This window comes from Nannobrachium achirus (genome assembly GCF_963921795.1).
Source record: "Nannobrachium achirus genome assembly, chromosome: 10".
Classification (NCBI taxonomy): Eukaryota; Metazoa; Chordata; class Actinopteri; order Myctophiformes; family Myctophidae; genus Nannobrachium; species Nannobrachium achirus.
In genome coordinates, this window is record NC_137819.1 from 67549864 (window position 1) to 67560121 (window position 10258).

The window sequence follows — 10258 nt, forward strand, 5'->3', positions numbered from 1 at the left end:
GGGGCTTGCTTGGAGGGCAAGTCTTGTATAAATAGATGAACATCAACGTTCGGTTTTTCTCTTCAACGTTTCTCTGCTAAAGACATGGTGAGAAGAACTTTATATAATGTCTATGACTATCTATATCTAATATAATACATCTATTCCTATTCAACGTTTCTCTGATACATGGTTTGAACCTTTATGTAATATTATAATCTATAATATGGTGATTTTCACCATATTACACCTCTATATGGTGAAAGAACACAGAGTTAAATCGTGTCTGTTTATTAGAAGCCATTTTGTGCTTAATTGTAACGTTGTTATAAATGAGCCTTTTGGTAGTTTGTGGGTTTAAACCTTGTTTGATGTCTTTTCAACGTGTTTTAGTTTCCTGATGTTTAAAAATCTGTCCATGTTGGTCTCCTTTAGAAAAGGCAGATCTACAAGCTCACAACGTGTCAGATGATGAATGATTTTTTTTTTAAGTTGTCATGTATTTATTAGAGGTGTGTTGGGCTTATGTCTCTAAGTGAATTTGGTGATCGTTAAAATATATTGACAGGCAGATGGATTGTTTTAATATCTCTGAATGAATGTTGCATAAGTTGTCAGTCAAGATCACAATATGATTTAAAGCATGGAAGCTTTTCTTCATATTTAATCATGCACAGCTTAGTCTTTTCATGGATCTCCTTTTAGTAGACCTTGTACCAGTGAACTGTACCGTCATGAATCTGTACATTTTCCTATGCAAACTTCTAATAAAGCCTTCAATCAATCAATCAATCAAAACATTTTACTGATGCTATACTTTAGGCTTGGTTTGAATATTTCCTAGCCTTTGAAGTGACTAGCAGTGTTGCTAAGCTAACCTGCTGCGTGTCAAGCACATGGTAATCTTTATGTTAACTCTATAAGCTAGGTAACATGCTGGTTAGCTTGTAGCACATGGTGGTGCACACATTACTCTATCTGGTGCAGTGGCTAATTAGCTGCTAAGCTAAGTGCTAGCTAAGCCATAGCTAGCTAGCATCATGTAGATGTTAGCTAGCAGCTAGCTTCCACGCTCCACTGCTCTGTATCTGTTGGTGAACAGTTAGCTTAGCTTAGCAAGCATCATGTGTAAGCTGTTCTCTAGTTGTATTCTATCTACAGAGCTGTTAGCGTCATTCTATCAGATGAAGCTGTTAGCTAGCATTTAGCAGCTGGCTGCATGCTAACGGCAGCAGATACAAAGCTGTGTTGCCACGTCTGCTTATAAGCTACTTTGGCCTTGTTTTTCTGTAAAGTTGCTTTTAAATGAAAAGATGTGAAATTGACTGCAGTGTTGACGCAGCAGTATGTGATGCAATACTGTAGTTAATTCAGGACCCAGAGCTTCACACTAATGCAGGGGCAGATCTACAAGCTCAACATGCCACATTGTACCACATTGGAACACTTTGTGAGCTTGTAGATCTGCTCATTTCAATGTGTTTCTGTCATGTGGCCTAAAAGGGCTTGTATTATAAACCTGCTTATGTCAAACCTGGCAACCGATACAAGAGACTGCATGTTTGTAGCTTTGTATTTAAGTTGAAACCAGCGTTTTATTTGATCAGATATATAAATGTCAGCTGTATGTTTAAGTGGGTTCCATTGATAATGAATGGTAGCTTGTGGGTTTGTAGATTTAATACCTGCTAATCAACCCATTTAGACGGGGTACACATATCTGTTACCTACACTTTGTTTTTAATTTTAAAACCTTTTCAAAAAAGTGTTCCCCCAAAGAAACCAAGATTTTCATGAACAAAAAGAGAATGCTAGTAGTTTCATTAATAAATGGAAGAAATCTAAAATTCTATAAATATGAAACAAATGTGTAAGAAGTAGTAAAAATGGCTGATGTACAAGTGGCGCGACACTCGTAGCTTGTAGATCTGCTGTTTTCACCAGTCTGGGGCAAATGTCTAATCTCTTTGTGTCACAGGCTTGGAACCAGACTTATTTTCAGCTCTGAACTCTGAATGTGTTTTTCTGACTGTCTCATTGTGTGTTTCAGGTTTGGTGTCAGACGTTTTCTCTAAAGATGAATCTCCTTCAGGATGGACTGAGAAGAGGCGTGCATTTGAAAACACGGCACCGAGTGCACCGGTCAATACAAACTGATGGGTGAATGTGCTCGGTGCGGGCGTTTTCCAACGCACCCAAGATGTCCAGGTCTTCACCCCTGAGAAGAGTTGACCCCTGTTGGATGCCCAGGGAAACCCCTGGGACCTCATGGACATTGGGTCTTCTCATCATGGCTGCGGATCCAAGGTAAATCACACTAAACGCTGCTCCTTCTCAACCTCGTTTCAGCTGACATGCATTAAAGACCAGTGGTTGTCATTTCAGATGACATGCATTAAAGACCAGTGGTTGTCATTTCAGCTGACATGCATTAAAGACCAGTGGTTGTCATTTCAGCTGACATGCATTAAAGACCAGTGGTTGTCATTTCAGATGACATGCATTAAAGACCAGTGGTTGTCAAACCTTTGGGCTTTCAGAACTCCTATTCCTGATCGCTGAATCAAAGCACCTCCTTTAATCCACAACATTTTGAGTAGAAAATGCTGACATAAGCCTGGATATGTCTATGTTGACATACAGTATGTGAAAGTAACTAGCCTGTTTTCTATTCAGTAACTGTAAAATTCATTCTTCATTTGGTTTAAAGCTTCACAGAGCAGCAGGTTCACATACATTTTGTCAATGTTTTATCATTAAACATAACCATTAAATGTTATCTTTTCTCTGGAGTATCTCTGTGTACCACTAGGGGTGCTCTACCCCAGTCAGAACCACTGCATTAGACTTCTGTTACTCAAACATTAAGTCAAGACAAATTTGTGTCGATCATGATTGAATTTATACTTTTCAGATTTATTTAAAGTAATTAAGGCTCCTATGGAAGCCGTCAGTTCTCTATAGTAGAACTGAGCGGCCAATAAGACTCATTAGTTCTATCATTCATTAAGGTTAATTAAATCACTAGTAAAGTAATTAAGGCTCCTATCGAAGCCGTGGGTTCTCTTATCGTAGAATAAAGTAATTAAGGCTCCTATCGAAGCCGTGGGTTCTCTTATCGTAGAACCTCGCGGTCAAACTGAAGCCCAGAGGAATTCTTTCACCGACGGTCGCTGGTCAGTTCAACGAGTAACTGTTCTGCAACATTAAGGGAAAGAACAAACTGTTACTATTATAACTACTACTGTTATAGATATATAAACCTTTACACCATTACAACATGATGATCTGGTCAGTTCAACGAGTAACTGGTCTGCAACATTAAGGGAAAGAACAAACTGTTACTACTATTATAACTACTACTGTTCAATCTGACCGTTAACTACTGTTCAATCAATTACACCATGATCTGTTCAGTTCAACGAGTAACTGGTCAGCAACATTAAGGGGAAGAACAAACTGTCTGTTACTACTATTATATTATATACTACTGTTATAGTAATCTGTTACCACTACTGTTCAATCTGACCGTTACACCATGAGTAACTGTTCAGCAACATTAAGGGGAAGAACAAACTGTCTACTACTGTTCAAACTGACCATTACACTACTGTTCAATCCATTACACAATGATCTGTTCAGTTCACTGAGTAACTGTTCTGCAACATTAAGGGAAAGAACAAACTGACAATTACACTACTGTTCAATCCATTACACCATGATCTGTTCTGTTCATTGATTAACTGTTCAGCAACATTAATGGAAAGAACACTAAACCTTAACACCATTACAACATGTTCTGTTGAGTTCACTGAGTAACTGTTCAGCAACATTAAGGGGAAGAACAAACTGTTACTACTATTATAACTACTACTGTTCAATCCATTACACCATGATCTGTTCTGTTCATTGATTAACTGTTCAGCAACATTAATGGAAAGAACACTAAACCTTTACACCATTACAGCATGATCTGTTCTGTTCAACGAGTAACTGTTCAGCAACATTAAGGGGAAGAACAAACTGACAATTACACTACTGTTCAATATGTCCATTACACCATGATCTGTTCTGTTTGAGTAACTGTTCTGCAACGTTAATAATCTGTCCATTACCATAATCTGACGGTTGCTGCCTGCTGCAGCAGATCTATGTTTCACTAGTTAAAGCATGAAATAATTCTAGGTCTAAATGTGTTAATCCTCAATGTTCTCTGCTCTCCAGGGCTGTGGTCTTGATGCTGATGAAGGACCAGAGATGAACTCTAACTGGTAATTAATAAATATATGATCGCCACTCATTATTATAACTATTATAACAATTATAACGCTAACCTGGCTATGATGATAAACTTGCCCTCACTGAACGTAATGATCGACTTATTTTACTGAGCCATGTTTAATGTCAGTTTGTACAATAGGGTTGCAACAGTTAACTATAATCTAATCTGACAGTTTCTGCCTGCTGCAGCAGATCTATGTTTCACTAGTTAAAGCATGAAATAATTGTAGGTCTAAATGGGTTTTAATCCTCAATGTTCTCTGCTCTCCCAGGCTGTGGTCTTGATGCTGATGAAGGACCAGAGACGAACACGAGCTGGTAATTAATATATGATCGTCACTCATTATTATAACAATTATAACGCTAACCTGGCTATGATGATAAACTTGCCCTCACTGAACGTAATGATCGACTTATTTTACTGAGCCATGGTTTATGTCAGTTTGTACAGTAGGTCTGCAACCATTAATCATAATCTAATCTGAAACTAATCGCTGGAATTTGTATTGATACCGTACATACAGGGATATACTGTAGGGTTAGGATACCGTACATACAGGGATATACTGTAGGGTTAGGATACCGTACATACAGGGATATACTGTAGGGTTAGGATACCGTACATACAGGGATATACTGTAGGGTTAGGATACCGTACATACATGGATATACTGTAGGGTTAGGATACCGTACATACAGGGATATACTGTAGGGTTAGGATACTGTACATACAAGGATATACTGTAGGGTTAGGATACCGTACATACAAGGATATACTGTAGGGTTAGGATACCGTACATACAGGGATATACTGTAGGGTTAGGATACCGTACATACAGGGATATACTGTAGGGTTAGGATACCGTACATACAGGGATATACTGTAGGGTTAGGATACCGTACATACATGGATATACTGTAGGGTTAGGATACCGTACGTACAAGGATATACTGTAGGGTTAGGATACCGTACATACAGGGATATACTGTAGGGTTAGGATACCGTACATACAGGGATATACTGTAGGGTTAGGATACCGTACATACAGGGATATACTGTAGGGTTAGGATACCGTACATACAGGGACATACTGTAGGGTTAGGATACCGTACATACAAGGTCATACTGTAGGGTTAGGATACCGTACGTACAGGGACATACTGTAGGGTTAGGATACCGTACATACAGGGATATACTGTAGGGTTAGGATACCGTACATACAAGGTCATACTGTAGGGTTAGGATACCGTACATACAGGGATATACTGTAGGGTTAGGATACCGTACATACAGGGATATACTGTAGGGTTAGGATACCGTACATACAGGGATATACTGTAGGGTTAGGATACCGTACATACAGGGATATACTGTAGGGTTAGGATACCGTACATACATGGATATACTGTAGGGTTAGGATACCGTACATACAGGGATATACTGTAGGGTTAGGATACCGTACATACAGGGATATACTGTAGGGTTAGGATACCGTACATACAGGGATATATGGCCAAGAACAACATTTTTAAATGACCTTTTTGAAGAGCACGGTTACCCTTTAGCCTGACTAACTTTCTTTAATCAAATCTTTGCAGTCATAAAAAGTTATTTAATTTGTTATTTGTCTTAATAGCAACACAATCAGCAAGATATTCTTTAATGTCTTTGTTAGTTGGCACATGTCTAAAAGAATCTCAAATCTTAAGTGGTACAACCATTCAGGCTGGGAACACGTGTTGTACAGTTAATATGTGCAACTTCTTTTTGTTGTTTGTTGAATTATATTTGACGTTTTTCTGAAAACTTGGACCAGGCCTAAATGAGTTAAATTGTCAGATTAATCTGTTATGAAGGTAATGTTTAGTTGCAGCCCTACTGTACAATAAAACATGTTTTACAGTTGATCTGTAGATCTCACAGACCATGAGAATTAAAACATCTTGTTTTCATTTCAGTTGATTCTACGTGATGGAGGGTTGCCATGTCTGGACCACCATGTGACCAACAGGAGGGTTGCCATGTCTGGACCACCATGTGAACAACAGGTAGAGTACAGCTTCTTTATAATGACTCATCAACAAGCTGTCTGATTCTTTATGGCAAGAGAAACTATTCAGTGTTTTATCAGACCTTTTAAAATCATGTTTAAATCAAAGTATTGGAATAGTGGAAAATTCAACAGGACTGGCCAAACTGTCAAATATTAAGTAAGCAAGAGGCGAACATTGTGAAAATAGCTGATCTCCATGCTCGGAGATGCTCGTATGTAGATCTGCTATTTTCACAATGTTTATCTGTGGAACCGAGTCACATTAAATGTAATACCTACAATTCCAAGTGCTTGTCAGGGTGGGGATCCCCAGTTCAAATGTGTTTAATTTGGGGGTCACGGCCTAAAGAGTTTTGAGAACCATTCTTGAGAACTCATTCTTATGACTTCCTATCTAGCCAAGCTTTATAAACTATATATTTATTAAAGAGGGAAAAAAAGAACAAAAAGTGAATATTGGACTTTGGTGAACAACATCCAATAGTGACTTTGATATTCCAATAGTTGGTGAATAGCATGCTGTCCTAAGGACCAGGTTCTCCAGTAATAAAGTAATAAGAGTAAAAGTATTTCCAGCATGCTGTCCTAAGTACCAGGGCTCTCATCATAGCCTCAGGTTCTCCATATGCCTGTAGTAACTCTGAGGACCCCCTGTTGAAGACCTCTGGTAGAGTAGAGTATTTCCAGCATGCTGTCCTAAGGACCAGGTTCTCCAGTAATAGAGTAATGTAATAGAGTATAGAGTATTCCCAGCATGCTGTCCTAAGTACCAGGGCTCTGACTGTACCCTCAGGTTCTCCAGTAATAGAGTAATGTAATAGAGTAATGTAATAGAGTATAGAGTATTCCCAGCATGCTGTCCTAAGTACCAGGGCTCTGACTGTACCCTGAGGTTCTCCAGTAATAGAGTAATGTAATAGAGTAATGTAATAGAGTAATGTAATAGAGTATAGAGTATTCACAGCATGCTGTCCTAAGTACCAGGGCTCTGACTGTAGCCTCAGGTTCTCCATATGCGTGCCAGATCATCTGATGGTCTTTGGCTGCCCTGACTGACAGGTGTCTGTGGTGGTCACTCAACTATCATACATTATTATAAGAATATATATAGCATCCTACACATATCACTGTGTGTGGTACGTATAGATGGATGGATAGTTGTTCATGCTGATATCAAGCTGTATTTTATGTGATGCTTCATCTTTAATCCTCATGTATAGATGGATAGTGTAGATAGATGCCTACAGTAGGTAGATGGGTTATGATAATATGTGATGCTTCCATCTTTAATCCTGGTCTCTGCTCTTCAGGTCTTCATGATGCTGAAGGAGCACAGATGATCTGACTGGTAATTATTTACCCACTAATGATCCATATTATTATTATTATAATAACCTGGCTATGATGATAAACTTGCCCTCACTGAACGTAATGATCGACTTATTTTACTGAGCCACGTTGTGTCCCTTCTGTCCAATAAAACATGATTAATAATCTGTAGATGAAACGGAACAATATTAATCACTGTTTATTGATTCCAGGTGATCAAGGATGGACGGTGGTGGAGGGTTGCCATGTCTGCAGCAGCATGTAAACAACAGGTAAGCTGCTTCTGTCAGCATCATTAAGGAACGAAGCTCTGACTTCATGTTGCTGAGTGAACACCTCATTTACACTGGCAACCAAACCCATGTGACCATTTAAACCAATCACATCTGATGTGTTCCATGTGACCATTTAAACCAATCAGATTCCAATCTGGATGTGACAGATGTGATTCAGGCGGCAGTGTAAACTTAGTCTTGCGTAGCCAGACAACTATTCCACAATCTAATCTCTGAATGCTATATAGAGTCTGGAACGACAGCTCCCGAACGGCGACTATCGGAAGTCGCCACTGCTGCACTGAACTGTAGTCCCACTGGAAACATAACAGACACACACTCGCACTGACAGTCATTTGAGCAGCATATTCTTGTTATGGGTGTATAGTTTAGAAAACATTTGAAAACATCATGGAGGTAACACCAACAACACCTGAGAGACAAAACTCCCCCAGAAATATTGAAAGGAGACATGACGCTTCCAGTAGGACATGTTATTGCTACTGCACCAAGGGAGCGGTTGCGTCACATCCGCTTTATCTCACACTCATGGTTTCTATTTCCGTGCCCCAGACTGTTGACGGGAGCATTTGCAAATCACGTTAGGCAACAGTCTGGCCTCGCGAGACTAAACCTGGCCTTAATGTTCATTCAGAAACATTCAGTCTCATGTTGACATTCTGATCAGTGATGAAAGCTTCTCTAGTGACTGAGTACTAGTGTAAACTGGGCCTTAATGTTCATTCAGAACGAGAGACTAGTGTAAACTGGGCCTTAATGTTCATTGTGTTCATGTTGACATTCTGATCAGTGATGAAAGCTTCTCTAGTGTAAACTGGGCCTTAATGTTCATTGTGTTCATGTTGACGTTCTGATCAGTGATGAAAGCTTCTCTGGTGACTGCTGGATGAAACTAGACTAGTGTTAACTGGGCCTTAATGTTCATTCAGAACGAGAGACTAGTGTAAACTGGGCCTTAATGTTCATTCAGTCTCATGTTGACGTTCTGATCAGTGATGAAAGCTTCTCTGGTGACTAACCCTAACCCTTAATGTTCATTCAGAACGAGAGACTAGTGTAAACTGGGCCTTAATGTTCATTGTGTTCATGTTGACATTCTGATCAGTGATGAAAGCTTCTCTAGTGACTGTGTAAACCTGGTCTTAATGTTCATTCAGAACGAGAGACTAGTGTAAACTGGGCCTTAATGTTCATTGTGTTCATGTTGACATTCTGATCAGCGATGAAAGCTTCTCTAGTGACTGCTGCTAGAGACTAGTGTAAACTGGGCCTTAATGTTCATTGTGTTCATGTTGACATTCTGATCAGTGATGAAAGCTTCTCTAGTGTAAACTGGGCCTTAATGTTCATTCAGAACGAGAGACTAGTGTAAACTGGGCCTTAATGTTCATTGTGTTCATGTTGACATTCTGATCAGTGATGAAAGCTTCTCTGGTGACTGCTGGATGAAACTAGCGGATATGGGACTGAGATCAGAACTCTTAATGACTTCTCTGTAATCTAAGTTCTCTTTAATATACTAATATCACTAACTGTTTCCCATAGGTGGAGAGGACACCTGAAGCCACTCCAGACTCCATGGATCCGTCCCTGTTTTTACTGCTTCAGTAAATGTTCTTCATTACTTTACTCTTTAATGATGATGCGTTGCATTGGAAGGTTGTGAGACTAAATGTACTTAAAATTCATCTAAAAGATAGTCTTGCGTGGTCACGGTTTCCTCCAGATGTGATCAGTTGAGCTTGCATGTTGACACAGTTTAACTATAATATAATAACTGCATGTTTCCATGAATCAATAAAAGCTTTTAAACTTCCTTGGTTTCTCATTCCTCTGCCTGAGAACTGGATGTTGTGTGGAAGACGACTGTCTTTATATCAGGGTTAGGTTTAGGTTTAGGGTTGGGGATATAAAGACAGGGTTGTCTTTATATCAGGGTTGGGGATAAAAAGACCAGGTTGTCTTTATATCAGGGTTAGGTTTAGGGTTGGGGTTGGGGATATAAAGACAGGGTTGTCTTTATATCAGGGTTAGGTTCAGGGTTGGGGATGTAAAGACAGGGTTGTCTTTATGTCAGTGTTAGGGACATGGGACATAGGGATATAAAGACAGGGTTGTCTTTATGTCAGGGTTAGGGACATGGGACATAGGGATATAAAGACAGGGTTGTCTTTATGTCAGGGGTTTCCAAAGTGGGTGCACAGAGTCAGACACCCTGGGGTGCTGTGAGATGATGTGATATTTGGAATTTATGCAAGAGCCCTGAATCATTAAGCCTACTTAACTTGATTTGTCTTTCTTTCCGTGTAATGTTGGATG

The 10258-nt window shown here is 39.4% G+C and overlaps 1 long non-coding RNA gene across 1 annotated transcript; it reads left to right on the plus strand.

The window, feature by feature from the left end:
- Positions 1–66: 66 nt before the first annotated feature.
- LOC308293292 lies at positions 67–9746 on the plus strand. The gene is made up of 8 exons (XR_013962447.1): positions 67–87; positions 2030–2286; positions 4204–4250; positions 4533–4578; positions 6220–6309; positions 7625–7662; positions 7856–7915; positions 9485–9746. It is a non-coding gene; the product is annotated as an uncharacterized lncRNA (long non-coding RNA).
- The last annotated feature ends 512 nt before the right edge of the window (positions 9747–10258 follow it).